This window comes from Mustela putorius, unplaced genomic scaffold, assembly GCF_011764305.1.
Source record: "Mustela putorius furo isolate JIRA1106 unplaced genomic scaffold, ASM1176430v1.1 tig00003962_pilon_pilon_pilon, whole genome shotgun sequence".
Taxonomy (NCBI): domain Eukaryota; kingdom Metazoa; phylum Chordata; class Mammalia; order Carnivora; family Mustelidae; genus Mustela; species Mustela putorius.
Window position 1 is genome coordinate 12,118,191 of NW_025422106.1, and position 16,398 is coordinate 12,134,588.

The 16,398-nt window shown below is 47.1% G+C and overlaps 1 protein-coding gene across 3 annotated transcripts in view; it reads left to right on the forward strand.

The window, feature by feature from the left end:
* The first annotated feature begins 65 nt into the window (after positions 1 to 65).
* YPEL2 (yippee like 2) overlaps positions 66 to 16,398 on the forward strand; it is a 64,965-nt gene continuing 48,632 nt past the window's right edge. The window contains exon 1 of one of the 3 annotated variants that reach the window (XM_045070340.1): positions 66 to 294. The gene's annotated coding sequence lies outside the window, so the exon portion shown is untranslated. Of the gene's footprint in view, positions 295 to 324; positions 638 to 9,240; positions 9,971 to 16,398 lie in introns of those variants that run through there. The other 2 variants (XM_013053644.2, XM_004747269.3) reach the window with 2 other exon arrangements.

Sequence of the window (16,398 nt, forward strand, 5' to 3'; positions counted from 1 at the left end):
CGGAGTTCCGTCCTTCGCTGATTGGCTTGGGGCGGATGGGCTGCGGCCGAGCCGAGCCAACCCGCGGCGTGTTGCTAGGTGCTGAGGCGAGGGGATAGGCGCGGGGGCGCGTCCGTCACAGGGCAGCCCCCGGCCCCGACCCGGAGGGATGCGGAGTGGCGGCGGCGGCAGTGGCGGAGACTGTGGCTTTAAGAGCGCGCCCGGAGCCCGGGAGCCAGCCGGGCGGTCCTTCGCTGCTGCGCACCCCGGCGGAGCCGAGCCCAGCGCTGGCCGGACGGGGCAGCCTGCTGCCGGGTAAGCAGACCTGGCGCGCGGCGCGGCCGGGCGCGCGTGGGCGTGGGGCGCGCTGTCAGCGCGGACGCCTAGCACCCGGCGCCGGGCTCCGGTCCCGTAGCCCCTCCGGCCCGGCCCGGGCGGAGCGCGCGGCGCCCCCTGCGCTGCGCCGCCGAGGCGGGGTTCGGCGTGGGGTCCCCGTGGGGGCTGCGGACGCGCGGGGCGGGAAGCGGGCCGCCGGGGCCACGTGACCGGTTTGTTTACAAACACTGCCGGCCCGGCGGCTGGCTGCCGAGGGACCCGTGGCGGCGCGGGTTCCCGGGTCGGGGTCGGGGACTTGTGCGAGGAGCCGGGCAAGTCTAGGGTGCGTGCTTTGGCGGATGGGACTTGGACACCGGGTCGCTGCTGCTTCTCAGCATAGTTTCTGCGGGTTCGGGCTCCGTGGGGGTCGGGAGGGGTGCTTCGGGCGTTTTCTGTCCCCGGTGACGCTGGGCCTCCGCTGGAGACACTGGGTTCGAGGCCGTCGCCCCCAGCCTGTGGGGGACTGGCAGCCCACGAAACTCCCAGGAGCGCTTGGCCGGCCCTGGGCCGAGGTAACCGCAGCCGAGTTCCTGCCTGGCCGCTTCCCGGAGCCTCCCCACCGCCCTTGCCAAGGGGGTGGGCGCCGAGTTCTCTCCTGCCCGATGGAATGTAGGGGCCTCTACAGCGAGTACCTCCCAGGAACTGGCGCAGAGGGGCAGCCCAGACCTCTCACTGCTTTAAGTTCACCCTCCTTGGCCGCTGACCTCCTCTGGATGTCTTGACTCAAGTTGGGGGTTGGGGTAGCCACCTGTTCTTTTGGACGAAGCCCAGGAGACTGCCACCTCTGACTTTACTCTCAGCTTACAAACACTTAAAAAGCCAAGCGAGTGAGTGTCCTCCGTTTGTTTCTGTTGCAAGTTAGCAGACCCTCCCATAGTCCCACCGCCATGAGCGGCACACGAAACTGCACCTGAGTTTGCTGGGGTTTTTGCTTTTTGGCCTTCTTGTCAGTTTGCTGTCTTGGGGTTAACAAGGCTCTTTTTAAGTGAGTCCTCGCTTCTGGTGAATCTAAGGGCTAACAAGACTTCTAGCTATTTATCTATTCTTTGCCATTCCTCTGTTCTCTTTTGGTCCAGCAAGATGGGGTTCCCTGTCCTAGAGTGTTGGACAAGCAGGGAGGTTGTCTGCTTCCCTGTATCCCATTTGGTGACTGAACGTGGGCAGAGCAAGGAGCTTGGGGTTAGAACTTAAGTGACTTGCCAGAGGTAACTCCTGTCACTCACTGGCTCTGGGGAGGGACTTGATCTCACGTGCTTGATGCTCCTCAGTACTCTCCTGGTTGTGAGAAATCCGGGGCTTATAATGAGTGGGCTTGGATGACTACTCCCTAGCTTTCCTTTGACTTCATGGCCACAGGATGCAAAGATGGGCCGAATTTGAGTTCTATTCCTCCCATTTCCTTAGCACTTAGACTAAGGGTGAGTATTGCTCCTGATGAGGAACCTTTTAATTCCTCTGAGCTGTGATCTGAGTGGCTATAAGTTCTTTACCAAGGAACAGGTCCAGCCTGAGGAGAGTTGTGCTAGCTTCCCTTTGGCACCATCCCTTATCCCCAGCTTCATGGTAAGGGTCTCAGGCAAGAGTGGGGACTTTGGGGCTCATACCTCTCCTTAACTTATTTACCTTATTGGTTTAGGATTTGATAATAGAATTTCTGGGATCTGTCTTGGGATCTGTGCTTGAACTAAAATAAAAAAACTTGAAGTTAGGGGTGGAAAATGGGAAATAAACATCATGTACAAGGGTACCATTTTCCTTCTGCCCTCAAGGAGAGTGGTTTCAAACTTTGGGATCCAAAGTAAGGAATACCTTTTACATCACTGCACTGAGGTCCACAACTGTGATAAGTTCCAGGAAACAAATGTTCTTGCTACCTGCAGTGTGCTATTTTTTCCCCCTCCATTAAAAAACAAACAAAAAACCCAACTGCTGGTCATGGCCTGTTAATTTGATTTCTTTACCAAATGGGTGAATGGGTGATGACCCACTGTTAAAGAAGCATTGCTTTCTTAGGACAGAGGTCCTCAAACTTGAATGTGCACAAAGATGACCTGAAAAGTGTTTAAAAATGCAGTCTGTCAGTCAACTCTGGAGATGTTTATTCTCAGTGGGGTGCATTTTTATAAAGTGGACCATGACACTGTGATGCAGTTGGTCAATGAGAAACCCAGATCTAATGGGAATTGGGGGCAATGAACAATGAAAGGCATTATTAACTGGATATGAAGCATGCAAAGCCTTAGTCACGTATGTAACCTATTCTCTGCAAACTCAAGATCACTCATCTGCTGGTCACACTAGCCTAGGCTTTGAAAAGTCCAAGAGTGTGTTTGCTTTTAGCTGCTGTGAAGCCTTGGCCAAAGGAACCCCACATCCCTCCCACACCACCCTGCTCAGTCCATTTGAAGACTGCTGTTTGGTATTCTGTATCACTGGATGTTTTAGGTATGTGGGATTGGGGTAGTGAGTAGTGCTGATGAGTATGCTGTACTATTCATAGATTATTAAAATCATTAAAACAGTGAAAAATCAGATAGTTTTGAGGCAGTGACATAGTTATTATGCCTGGGGTATTAACAATTGGCCTGTAGAAAATGTCAGTGTTGTTTAATAGCTGGGTATTCCAAGCCATGAGGCCTGGGGGAAGGGCAGGCAGGCTGTTGATTTTGTTTGGGAGTATGAGGGAGTCAGGGGTTTGTCAACAGTTGTTAATGATATTAGCATAAGTTGTTAATGAGATGAGTTGTTAATAAGCATTTCCCTGACCTCCTTGCCTACCTCAGCCCTGGTTCGTTCCTGTGATGACATCTTGGCTCCTATGTGCAGGTGAATCTTGTTACCTCTATCTCTACCTTCAGACACAAACATACCCACACCTGATGCATCCCTGTGTTAGAAGTTTTCCTTCTAACATGTTGATAAAAGAAATTGCCTTGAATTAATCAAAGCTGCATTTAGCTTCAAATAGAACTCTGTCCCAGTTCAAATTCAACAGTGGTCCTTCCTGCCAACGGTATGCTTAATATGGGAATATTAACTGTAGTATTGTTGAAATGAATGATGTTTGGTATGGTCAAACTACTCACATTTAGGATGTCTGTTTTTGAGCCTGTAATAAAGAAGAAAGCAACAAATGGATGGCAGAGGATAGGATGTCCTAGTATAGAAAAGGAGAGGGAAGAGATGTCCAGGTAGTACTCAAATGGAGGATAAGTGTCAGTTTCCTTTGTCAGTTATCTTGGCATTTCCCTAGGGTCCATCAGCAAACCACTAGGTGCTCTGTTACATTCCCCTAGCCTGAAGGGGTCTAAAAACTGTGGAAAGGGAGTAATCTTTTTTAAACTTGAGCCTCCCAATTTTGGAAAGCCAGGGCCTGCGGGCTAATGGTATTTTGTTAGAGTTGATGGTTTTTAATGATCTTTTCCTTAACAAAAGATGAGACCTGCATCTTTAAAGGACCACACCTACCCGAATTTTCCTGAGATTTGGGAATAGAGGCCCTGGAGGGTTTAAAATAAAATCAGATTATGCTATTCCCCTGGTTAAAGTTTTCCAGGGGCATCTTATAATCCAACTCCCTTCCCTGTGGGCATTGTACATCTTGTCTCCTTCCTCCAGCCTCTTTCCCCTCATCTCTACAGGTCCTTATCAGGTCCGTGTGTGCCAGCTTTCCTCTGGTTTCTAAAATGTTAAAGGTTTGTTTTTGTCATTGGGCTTTTCTACTGGTAGTTATTCTTTCCAGAATGCAATTCTCTATAAATTTCTACGTGATTGGCTCTTGGGTCTCGGGAGAGCCTCTCTCAGATCAGTTATCTAGAACAACAGCTCCTGTCCCTGCCCCTCTTAATCCCCTTAATTTTGTTTTTTTTTTTCAAGGGACTTTAATACCATCTGGAAATACATTATCTGCTTGATGGCTAGATGCTTCTGTCTCACTGCTGACATTACCTGGCGGCCTGGTAGCTCTGGATAAGTATCTACCCATCAGGGGAATGAATGAATAAAGAGAGTCAAGGTTTTGAGTCTCTAAGAGTAGGAAATAATACTTTCATTTTCAAGAGGAGAAGAGGAAAAGAATTTTTCTCTCCCTTTTCCTGGGGTGTGATAGTGTTCCCTTGGAATTTATTTCAGGATTTCCGCTTTTCACAATATTTTTCACCCTTTTACACTTTTTATTTAATAGGTCTCTAGAAGTTCCGTTGTCATTTTGTTGTGTCAATAAACAGCCCCCCGCCTCCCCCAGTAGCTTTATTTTGTTTTCACTTTTTCTGACAAACAAGCATTTCTACGAGTAATAACATTTCGTTAATACTACGAGGCACTATTAAGTAGGGCTAAGAACCCGGGCTTTGGAACCAAAAAGACCTGGATAATTAGCTTTGTGATCTTGGGCAATTTGCTAAAAATCTCTAAATCTCTGTTCTTTATTTGTAAAATAGGACTAATAATAGTTATTGTCTCGCAGAATTGATAAGACAAAATGAGGGGATGTGTAGGAAACCAGGCACAGAGCCTGGCACATAAACACTTGCTGTTAGCTTTTATTTATTTATTTTAAAGAGAAAGCACGTGTGCATGCGATCTGGAGGGGGAGAGGGGCAGAGGGAGAGAATCTCAAGCCCACTTTGGCCCACGTGATCAGCCTGACTTGGGTTTTCATCTCATGACCCTGAGATCATGACCTTAGCTGAAACCAAGAGCCCCACACTTAACTGACTGAGCCATCCAGGCTCCCTGCTGTTAGCTTTTAATAATAACACTCATAGTTAGATTTCCCTCCTCTCTTTGGCAGGAATTCCCAACCCATTGATTTGGGAGTGTGCAGTTAAGAGGGAGAAAACCACCAGATCTTAAGTTAGTGCCAGTAAATGAAGACGCAACATGTCACAGAGATCTATCAAGACTAGAGTGGAAGTTAGGAATCCTCTAATCACAAATTGCTGCCCAAATTTTGATAACACCTATGTGAAAGAAGTCATGGAAGTTTTTGGAAGGACATGTCGTCTTCCTGTTCCTCTGGCCATTCTTAGTTTATCCTTCGATTAAACTAGGCTGACTGAAAGCTGCGTATTTGGCCCATATTACCTCAGTCCCTCCAGAATTATTTTCACTGGGATGAACTTCGGTGTCCTGCCCTTTGCTTTCATGGAGGGACACAGTCCTAAACAGCTTTATAACTCTAGTATATTTCTCAAAAGGGATGGTGTTGCTGCTCCTTTAAGCTACAGTTTCACTTAGTATCCCCTTTAAATAGTTAATAGGAGAAATTTCATTCAGGGGCAAGTGCCAGAAAAAGCTTTGCCTTTCCTGAGGAATGGGCATAATATTTCTCTGTGGACAATTGGAAATGTATAACTGATCATGTTTCTCTTTTTTGCTTTGGGTGCCAGGAAGCACAGAGCCAAATCTGTGGCCTGACTTCAGTAACTTTAGGGCCCCTCATCCTAATTTTTTCCTTGTAATTTGTATTTTCTCTAATTTCAAGTTAATGATTTATCATTCTTTTTTTAATTGGAGAGCTGCTGCTTTGGGTATTAAAATCATTTCAGATTTTACATTTTAGAGATACAAACATTGAGGCTCAAGTAGGCAAAAAGGACTTGGTTAGGACAGAGCTAATTAAGGCAAAACAGAGACTGTAAACCATACCTTTCATTTCCAGGCCCAGATTTCTTTCTATTCCTGTATGTTCTTGAAGAATGTCATCTCCTGAATAAACCTCCAGATAACCCATAATATCCTGATCCTAGGTAAAGCCTACCTCCTTTCTGTGATGAGGCAAAGGAATATTCTGCCTATGAGGTAACAACACTGCCACTCACATTCTTGGTTGGGTCAACAGCCCTGTGCACTCCTGTTTCCTGAGCTATAACCTTCCCCTGTGGTCTTGAGAATGTGGTATGTCCAGAGTTGGTGGTTTTGATCTGAAACTAGATTGCCAGCTCAGAATGAAATTTGTCTCTAATGTCTGGAGTTCCCTTGTCTATTTCTTATTAGGGAAGGAAGGCTTGATTTCCAGATGGCCAATGGGTGTCAGTAAGGCTGAAACAGGGTCTTGTCATAAACAGAAATGGCATTATTTTTATCTGATAAGAAATTTAATAATAGGAAATACTGACCTTACCAATGATTTGTTTTGTTTTCCCTGCTGTTTTCGGTTGTGAGTACCTGGGGCAAGAGAGGATAGGCTTGGAGCATATCCTGCCTGAGTCAGTAAAATTTTGATTCCTATTTTGGGCTGCTTAGAAGAGGAACCTCTGGCCTAGGGCTGAAAATGAACCTTGGTTTTGCTTTATTTTCCTAGCTAATAACAATTCAACAGATAACATAAGACCTTTGGGAGATGAAGATGGGATAAGCTATGGCCCCTGCCCCTAAGAGCATACACTCAAGGAGGAGTGATTAAGGCATATGTGTCAATAACTAGAGTATAAGGTACAAAAAGCTTAAAGTCATTATGGAGCTACAGAAAGAAGGGTGGGCGTTCGGAGATGGAGGTGTGAAGAATGATGAGGATTTAAACATGCAGAAACGCTCCCAGGGGGAACAGTGTGTGCAAAGGCACAGGGGTATGAACATAAAAGGTAATGTAGGTGAATGTTCAGTAGGCACATGAGGTGTTGGAAAGAGAACATTGGGATTTTGCTTGGGCTGCTATTGCTACAGTTTACTTATTTTTTTCCCCCCAAAGTTTATTTTTTTAGCAGTCTTTATACCCAGCATGGGGCTCGAACCCACAACCCTGAGACCAAGAGTCCCATGCTCTACTGAGCCAGCCAGACACCGCACTATTGCTACAGTTTAGAGTAACTCCATGGAAATGGACTGTTGGCTTCCATTCACAGAAGTCTGTGAACAATGGTTAGTTGACATAGATAATAGACATCCTCAAAAATGGGACTATCCCTGGAGATTCCCAAACCTGGCTGCCATAAGAATTTCTGGTCCAACCACAGGACTACAAAATGAGAATTTTCAGCTAGGGAATCTAATAAAAGCAAGCAAATAATAGTGCCCCTACAGTTTTCCCGTTTTTTTTTTTTTTTTTAAATTAATTTGACAGACAGAGATTACAAGTAGGCAGAGAGGCAGGCAGAGAGAGAGGAAGGAAAGCAGGTTCCCCACAGAGCAGAGAGCCTGACGCGGGGCTCTATCCCAGGACCCCGAGACCATGACCCGAGCCGAAAGCAGAGGCTTTAACCCACTGAGCCACCCAGGCACCCCCCAAGTTTTTTTCTGATGTCGTCACCCCTACATGTCTGAGGCCTGGGAATAACGGAGGTAGTTGATCTTCTTAGCAGAAACCATCTACGCAGCATCTTTGACCTTTAGCCTCCTTCCCCTCACTGTATTTTGCCACTTCCTTTCCTTTCCTTGTTTGTATCTCCTGCATGTGTCCTCCATTATGTTTGCCTCCTGTTTATCTCTTCTTTTACTGCTTTGGTCTTTTGTCTCTTGGGGGGTCCCTCCCTAAATTGATCCACAGCCAAATGGACTGTAAAGTAGAAATGAATTCTCTTTCAGGATTTGTTGTATTAATGGTATAAGCATGTGTACTGTGTATAAATGCAAATTAAATAGGGCATTTGGTTAGTTTTCCTTACATGATTCTTTTTTTCCCCCTCAAATCCTAAAGGAAACAAATGATCCCTATGTATGACTGCTGCCTTAAAGCTAAAAATTCCTTAGCAGGAAGATATGACAGAAACTTATAACTGGTTTTTTTCTTGTGCCTGATCTGTTGTCCTGCTTTCTGATTGAGGTTATTCCCTTCCCTCATTTGTTTTCTCGTATTTCTGTAATTAAAAGTTGAAGCGGTGAGCCAGCTCTGAGAGTTTGAAGATGTTCTAAGAGCACTTGGTCTTGCTCTGGAAGGTGTTCTGCTTGTTGCTCTAATAAGGGCTTAAGGACCAATGACGCCCATCTTCCCTAGCTCATCTGGGTTGAAGGATCCATGTGGGGTAGAGGTAGAGGTTTGTCCAAGGATTCAAATCCTGGTCCTGGTACTTTCTAGTGGAGTGATCTTAGGTGAAATGTTTAATTTCTTGAACTTTTTCCTCACTTTTCAAACAAGAGTAATCATAGTAATTCCTGCCTCTCTGGAGAGATGAGGAAGCAGGCTCTCTGCTGAGCAGAGAGCCCGATATGGGGCTCGATCCCAGGACCCTGGGATCATGACCTGAGCTGAAGGCAGAGGCTTTAACCAGCTGAGCCACCCAGGTGCCCCAGGAAATTATTATTATAAACTGTAGAGTCCTGGAGCCTTACTGACAGCAGATGACTACTCCTCTTACCTCCTCCCCTCACTTCCTACATTCCTTCAACCAAGGAGTCTGAGCTCTTACTGTAAGCCAGGCTTTGGCCTGGGTTGGAAGGATGATTAACCAGAAGTGGTCTTGGGCCAGGAATGGCTCACAACCGGGGTGGGGGTGGGGGGGCAGGGACTTAACCATAAACAACCAGCTTTGTGGATGTTTCTTGAATTATATGAAAAGCTGCGCTGGCAGCATCCATGGCGCCCCTTGATGTGCCAGGCCTGAAAGGAAAAGTAGTTCTCATTCTTCCTAACGTCTGTCTGCCATTCCCATAACAGGAGAAATCTAGAAAGCTGCTCTAGAATCAGTCGTTCTCTCTCCCATCCTCCTCCTCTTCCTCTTTAGTAGATGGCAACAATACTAGATGGCAGTTTAATAATTCTTAGGACGGGGCACCTGGGTGGCTCAGTGGGTTAAGCCTCTGCCTTCGGCTCATCAGAGGCCTCTGACCTCTGATCTCAGGCTCCTGGGGATCAAGCCCTGCATCAGGCTCTCTGCTCAGCAGGGAGCCTGCTTCCTCCTCTCTCTCTGCCTGCCTCTCCGCCCACTTGTGATCTCTCTCTCTCTCTCTCTCTGTCAAATAAATAAATAAAATCTTAAAAAAAAAAAATTCTTAGGACAGTATACATCCATCTTTGAGCTGGTGAAGCTTGGGACTTTAGACATACAGGCCTCCCTTTGAAAGTGCTTCTGCCTCCCCATCTCGTTTGAGTTTTAAATTCAGTTTCCAAATTCCAATTGGGGAGAAGCGGGGAGCCCAGCCACAGATGTCAGAGTCTAGAGTTTGGGATTTATTTGAATTGGGAGATTAAAGTGAGGACGCCAAAGGCACGCTGACAGCTGAACAACAGAATTGTATTGGCAGATTGGGGATGGATGGTTTGTAACTAATTGGGGCCCCAGCTGTTCCCTGGGGAGCAGCAGTTAAAGAGAAATCAAGGTCATGCAGTGCCCAGGGTCCAAAGAAGTTCATTTATTCAGTAAATAATATTTGATCTTTGAGAGTGTAAGATACAGACGACAGTCACATAATCTCCCCAGTAAAACACAGCTGCAGCTGTGAAGAGTGTTCTACCTGTGGGAGAGGAACCTGGGCAGTGGGCGTTGGTGGAGGCTAAGGGGACGGGTCCCCTGTGAAGTCACTTCCAAAGATTGTCTGCCATGTCTTCGCTATTTTCCAGAATGTTGTTTTCTTCATAGATCTTCTAAGTGACGGTTTTACACTGTGGTTCAAGTGTAGCCCTGTCTGGGGGCAGAGGGATGGACCCAGCCCCATCTGGGTCCCAGATCATGAGAAAAAGGTATTTATTTTGTTTTCACTAGGATTGTCTTCTCTGAGCCTGTACAGTACAAGGACTGATGCTGAGGGCAGAAGTCTCTGGGGAACTGGAGGGAAAGGGCAGATCTGGCCTTGTTTTGAACATAAAATCGAGGGGCAGGGTTTAGGGACCCCTTTCCTTGCTGACCTGAACCGAATCTGACAGTTCATTTTTCTCCTCCTCACACTGTCCCAGGGAGGTTCTGTGGGGACCACCCTGGGAGAAAGAACCTTTGTGGGTTGGAAGTCTGAGGGTTTCTCTGGGGGTCAGAAGTCCATGCCAGTCTGGCGAGGGTCCCTTGGGAAGCTACCTGGTGGCACTCAGATGGTGTGAAGGGCCAGGGGAGGTGGAATGGGAAGTACTTCTGCCATCTGACAGCACAGATACAGGCATCAGACAGTCTTGTCATGTGTTGTGTTGGAGCCATGGCACCACAGTTCTGAGTTTCATGCTCCATCCCAGCCCAAGCAAGTTGACATCACAGGAGTTTGCTGGCTTTTCAACTTTGTGGAATTTTCATGGTATGCGAGTCCCGTGTGATGGCCAGAATTAGATATTTTATTTATTTATTTATTTATTTATTTTTTAAAGATTTTATTTATTTATTTGTCAGAGAGAGAGCAAGCGAGAGCGAGCACAGGCAGACAGAATGGCAGGCAGAGTCAGAGGGAGAAGCAGGCTCCCTGCGGAGCAAGGAGCCTAATGTGGGACTCGATCCCAGGACGCTGGGATCATGACCTGAGCCGAAGGCAGCTGCTTAACCAACTGAGCCACCTAGGCGTCCCAGATATTTTAAATGTACTGGATAGTGTTTAAGTAAGATTAAAAATATCAGCTTTACAGGGCAGCACAGTTTCACTGATGGTCACTCATTTTACTCCGTTAATTACCATTTATCAAGATTCTCCGGAGGGGGATAAAAAGACTCTAATATGCCTGAGACTAGGAGTCCTGGGGAAACCAAGGGGCGTTAAAGACTGGACTTGAGCTGCAGGAAGCTCCCAGTCTGGGAGACAGATGGGAACAGTGTGATGGAGTGCCATTCAGGCAAAAAGAGGGTTTTGCATGCTGGGAAGAGGGAGCCACCCCCTCTGCTTAGGGTCTCATTTGGGTATTAAGGGATGATCGGGCATTTACCAGGTGGTTAAGATAGGTTAGGGCTTTGCAAGAGGCTGAACCAGCTTGGGAAAAGGTAGTGAACAAGCTTGATCCGCTGGGGAAACAGGTTTGCAGGGAGGTGGGAAGGTGACAGTGAAGAAAGATAAGGAGAAGAAGGAGAATCAGCCCAGTTTCTTAGTGCCACTGGAGGGGTTGGACCTTGTCCTATAGGCTGCTAGGAAACCACTGGAGGTTTTGAAACATGAGCGATGTGATCAGATTGTGTTGTATAAATAGCATTCTAGAATGGGCTGGAGAGGTAAGAGCTGAGTCAGGGAGACCAGTTTAGGAAGCTGTCACGTGAGTTCAGGATGAGGGAGGGGAGGGCTCACACAGTACTGCTGGCCATAGCTATGAAGATGGCTGTGGGATACTGGATTACAGAGCCAGCTGTCTAGGGGACTGAAGGAATACGACATAGAAGGGAGAGAAAGAGTGAAGGGTCTTGACTGCTTTGGCAACTTGGCCTTCAGGAGAAAGGAACAGAATTAGGGTGAGGATGGTAGGAACCAGGGGAAGGGGAAAATGGTGCTGGCTTTGGAGGCATTTGCTTTGAAATGCCTTCCTAGGAGCCAGTGAGAGGCCTCCTTTAGAAAGGAATCCAGGCTTCAGGGGCAGGAGGCAGAAGTTTAGAAGACTTGGGTGTGGCTAAGGATGTACATGGGGAACAGGCAGTCAGGCACGTGGTAGAAACACACCTCCAAGGAGGAGGAGGAAGGAAGAGCAGCCAGAGAGGTGGAGGCTTAGAGAAAGAGCAGCAGCAGGAGAGGCATGAGGTGCAGAAGGAGAGAGTTTGAGGGAAAAGTAGGCTGAACCAACCACAGGAGAACTAACTGAATGCAATACCAGAGCCAAATGGTGTTAGCATTCAAAAGTATTAGTGTTTGGACTTGGCATGCTGGAGGCTACCCATGCCCATGTTTTTGTAACTCAAAAGCCTGGTTGTGATAAATGATATTCATGGAGCTTTGCCAGAAGGCTCTGTAGCTCTTCCATTCCTCTGGAGAGTCTGTATCAGTGGATCTAGCCAGATCATCAGAAAGCTGTGTTCTTGGGCTGCCCTGACTTGACCCCCATGTAGAATCCCTTTTACTGAATTGCCCTTTAGTGTTGACTTAAGCTGTGCATTTTCATGGAGGGACCTCTGAGAAGCAATCTTGGAAGAGTTTCATGGTAGGAACTATTGGTGTATGCTGAAGATCTTGTCTACTGGTTCATTGCTCATGGTTCCCTCTGCAACCACCCACAGGAGAAATGTCTCTTAGAAGATCTGTAGCTTAAGGGCCGTTTGGGTGGCTCTGTTTGTGAAGTGACTGTCTTTGGCTCAGGTCATGATCCTGGAGTCCCAGGATCAAGTCCTGCATCAGGCTCCCCACTCAGTGGGGAGTCTGCTTCTCCCTCTGATCCTCTCCCCTGTCATGATTGCACACTTGAGCACAGCGCTCTCTCTCTCTCTCTCAGATAAATAAATAAATACTTCAAAAAAATCTGTAGCTTGAACAACCAGGATTTATAGGAACTGTAAACCTTATTAACTACTGATTTTTCTTTTCTGCCTTGCTTACTACAGAGCTCAAAGCCAAATATGCAATTGAAATTCAGTAAATATTTAGCAGCTTAATATAAACATGCATTTCTCTGTCCTAACTCACCTTGTGTTCTTCTGCTTTTCTTACCCTAATTTCATCTATTTTAAAAGTATTGTTTGGGGGCGCCTGGGTGGCTCAGCAGGTTAAAGCCTCTGCTTTCGGCTCGGGTCGTGATCCCAGGGTCCTGGGATCGAGCCCCACATCGGGCTCTCTGCTCCGCAGGGGGCCTGCGTCCTCCTTTCTCTCTGCCTGCCTCTCTGCCTACTTGTGATCTCTGTCAAATAAATAAATAAAATCTTTAAAAAAAAAAAAAAAAGTATTGTTTGGGGGTGCCTGGGTGGCTCAGTGGGTTAAGCCTCTGCCTTCAGCTCAGGTCATGATCTCAGGGTCGTGGGATCAAGCCTCTCGTCATCGGGCTTTCTGCTCAGCGGGGAGCCTGCTACCCACCCCTCCACCCCCACCTGCCTCTCTGCCAACTTGTGGTCTCTGTTAAATAAATGGATAAAATCTTAAAAAAAAAAAAGTATTGTGTGTTTTTGTAAGTTACCTTAAATTCTCTTTTTGGAGTTGGGAGTTGTATAAGAAAAAGGAGGAAACCATCGATGAACTTTAGTCAGGTGTCCTTGGTAATGAATCTTCAGACAGATCATTTGGGTTTTTAACATTATTTTTTATTGAATTTGTGGAAGCAATGCAAAGTAGTACCTGATCTCTTCACAGCCAGCTAGTAGCAGCTACTTCTGTCTGATACCTGGTGAATTCCATGCCAGTGTCTGGATGTTCAAGGGGAGCCACCTTCCCTCTCTGTAGATGTTCTGACCGATGCAGGCCTCATGTGGGGAACTTCCCAGGTCCCCAGAGTGCTGAACTAAGGGCCATTTAGTAATACATTGCTCTGCCAACAGATGTTGCGAAGGCACCATCCAGCAGCCATTTCTGAGTGGGCTCTGCATGACTGACATTTTCTGTGACCTCGCTGAAATCAAGGTCTTACCACAGTGAAGGCTGGTGGTTGGCTACTGGGCTCTGGGGCGGGATTTGGCTGGCGGTGACATCCTTACAGCATGGAATCAGGACTTAAAGAGCCGAAGGAATCTTAGAGCTCATGTAGGATTATCATCTGACAGATAAGACTAGGCCCTGTGTCCAGGGTAGAGATGAATGGTTGGCTTTGTTTATGAAAGACCATGGTTCCTTGACGGTCCAAGCTGACTTTTATTATCATCAGGATGAATTTGAAATGAAGTACCACCTGGGCCCGGTGCTGTACAGTGGGTAACTATGAAGCGATGACAGTGATTTTCCTGTGTGCCTTGCTCATCAGCTCTACGGTCGTTATAATAGGGGCATTTCAGTAAAGTTGTTAGTAGTGGCCTCATGAGTCAATGTGGGCTGCCAGGGTAACTTTTCCACTGCGATAAGTGATGGATTGGTCTGTTGTTTGGAATGATACAGCAATAATGTAAGATCCCCAGCTAAGCCACAAGAACCTGCTTAAAACCACAACGTACCTGTAAGTGGATTAATTTAGGCCCTAACCCTCTGACCACCATGAATCAACGTGGGAGACAGAGACACTGCTCATTTGGGTCATGTGAATAGGAACAGTTCCCACACTTTTTCTCCGTTGCTGGTGAGGACGATTATAGCTAATTAGCAGCGTTGAAGGCAAACGCAGGTGCCAGGTGCTGTGCTGAGTGCTCTACTTGGAATGTCTCATTTGATTTCTTTTGTCTCCTCTACAAGGTAGGCAGTGTTGGTCCTTTTCAGGCAACTTGCCCAGTGGTGAGGCAGTTAGCGAGTGAGAAGAAGCGAGACTGGACCCAGGTCCGTTGGCTTCTAGATCCTGTAAACCCTCACTTATTTGATGGTCCAAGAAAATTGGGTCTCCGCTCCCTGGTCTGGGTTCAGGATTCTGGTGAGATTAGGAATGGGGAAGGAGGACCTTCTTCCTCCTGGGATAGAGGCCTTCAAGGACATTGTCTCTTTTTTCTGCCTCCCAGTCCTAGAAATTGCTCACCAGGTCCTTTTCCACTGTTGCCTTTTATTGCCTCTAATTAGGACTTCTCCCCCAATAAATGTATATATTTAACCTAGGCCCCACAAAAGCATGATATCCATGGACCTGGATATCAATGACAGGCCTTTGGTTCACACCCAGGACTTAGAACATCTGTAGTCCTGAAGAACCATAGTTGTGGGCATCTTGGCACAGGATCTGACTGGGGGCAGTCAGGGTAGAATAGTATTTCATGGGCCTTGGGGACCCAGAGGAACTTTGCCTCCTACCTCGTTACTAGAGGGAGAAGGGAGGGGCCTCAATCGTGTCTGCTACCCACATGGGTGGGTGGACTGGTCTAGTCAGAAGCTGGATGGGACACAGAGGGAGTTTAGTTCATTAATGGCTGCTACTGTGTGCTGCGGAGTCCAGGGAGTACAAGAATGTGGTCCCTACTCTTGGAGCTTACCCCTAGTAGAGGATACAGAGGCAGAAAAGGATAATTTTAGTTTTGATATAGTAAGTGTTTCAGTAGAGGTGAGCCCAGTGGAAGGACCAATAAACCCCATGTGGAGGTGAGTGGTGTTTTGTTTTTTCCCCCTTAAGACTTTTATTTAAAAATTCTATTTATTTGAGAGAGAACATGAGCAGAGAGGGAGAAGCAGACTCCCTCCGAGCAGGGAGACCGAAGCAGGACTCGATCCCAGGACCCCGGGATCATGATCTGAGCCGAAAGCTGACGCTCGGATCATGATCTGAACTGAAAGCACCCCCCTGAGCTGAGTCTTAATGGACAAGTTAAAGGGCCTGGTGAGGGGCGCCTGGATGGCTCAGGTCATGATCCTGGGGTCCTGGAATCAAGCCCCATATTGGGCTCGGCTCCCTGATCACTGGGGAGCCTCCTGCTTCTCCCTCTGCCTGCCACTCCCCCTGCTTGTGCTCTTCTCTCTCTCTGTCAAATAAATATTTTTGAAAATAAAAGAAGTAATACCTCCAGCCACAGTAGAAGACCATCCCATTGTTTTTGTTGGGTGTTTGGTGGAGGGTGGGCAAAGACTGCCGGGAAAATAAGTAGGGTGTGGAATCACAAACCACTTCTACTCCTTTCTAGCTCAGTGACTTTTGGCAAGTTATTCAGCCACTGGACCCTTAGCTTCCCCAACTGATCCGAGCATACGCAGTGTTGGCACGCAATACACACCACAATTATAACTATTATTACTCTTACTGGTCAATTTAAAAAAAATGCTGCTGCTTAAAAAAAAAGATAAAGGGGGGCGCCTGGGTGGCTCTGCCTTGGGCTCAGGTCATGATCTCAGGGTCCTGGGATCAAGCCCCACATCGGGCTTTCTGCTCAGCAGGGAGCCTGCTTCCCCCTCTCTCTGCCTGCCTCTCTGCCTACTTGTGATCTCTCTCTGTCAAATAAATAAATAAAATCTTTAAAAAAAAAAGAAGAAAAAGAAAAAGGAGACTTGAGAGTTACATTGTGACTTCTGTGAGGACACTCTAGCTTGTCCTCTGGCACCACGGGAGATGGTCCTGTTGGGGTGATGTTTCTCCAAACTTATATTTCTCAAGGAAAGACAAGCAGGTGGTGACATTGGAGGAGCCATTGGAGTGTTACCCTAATCGCTGTTGAGGTCCTTCTAAGAGGTGGCTTCCTC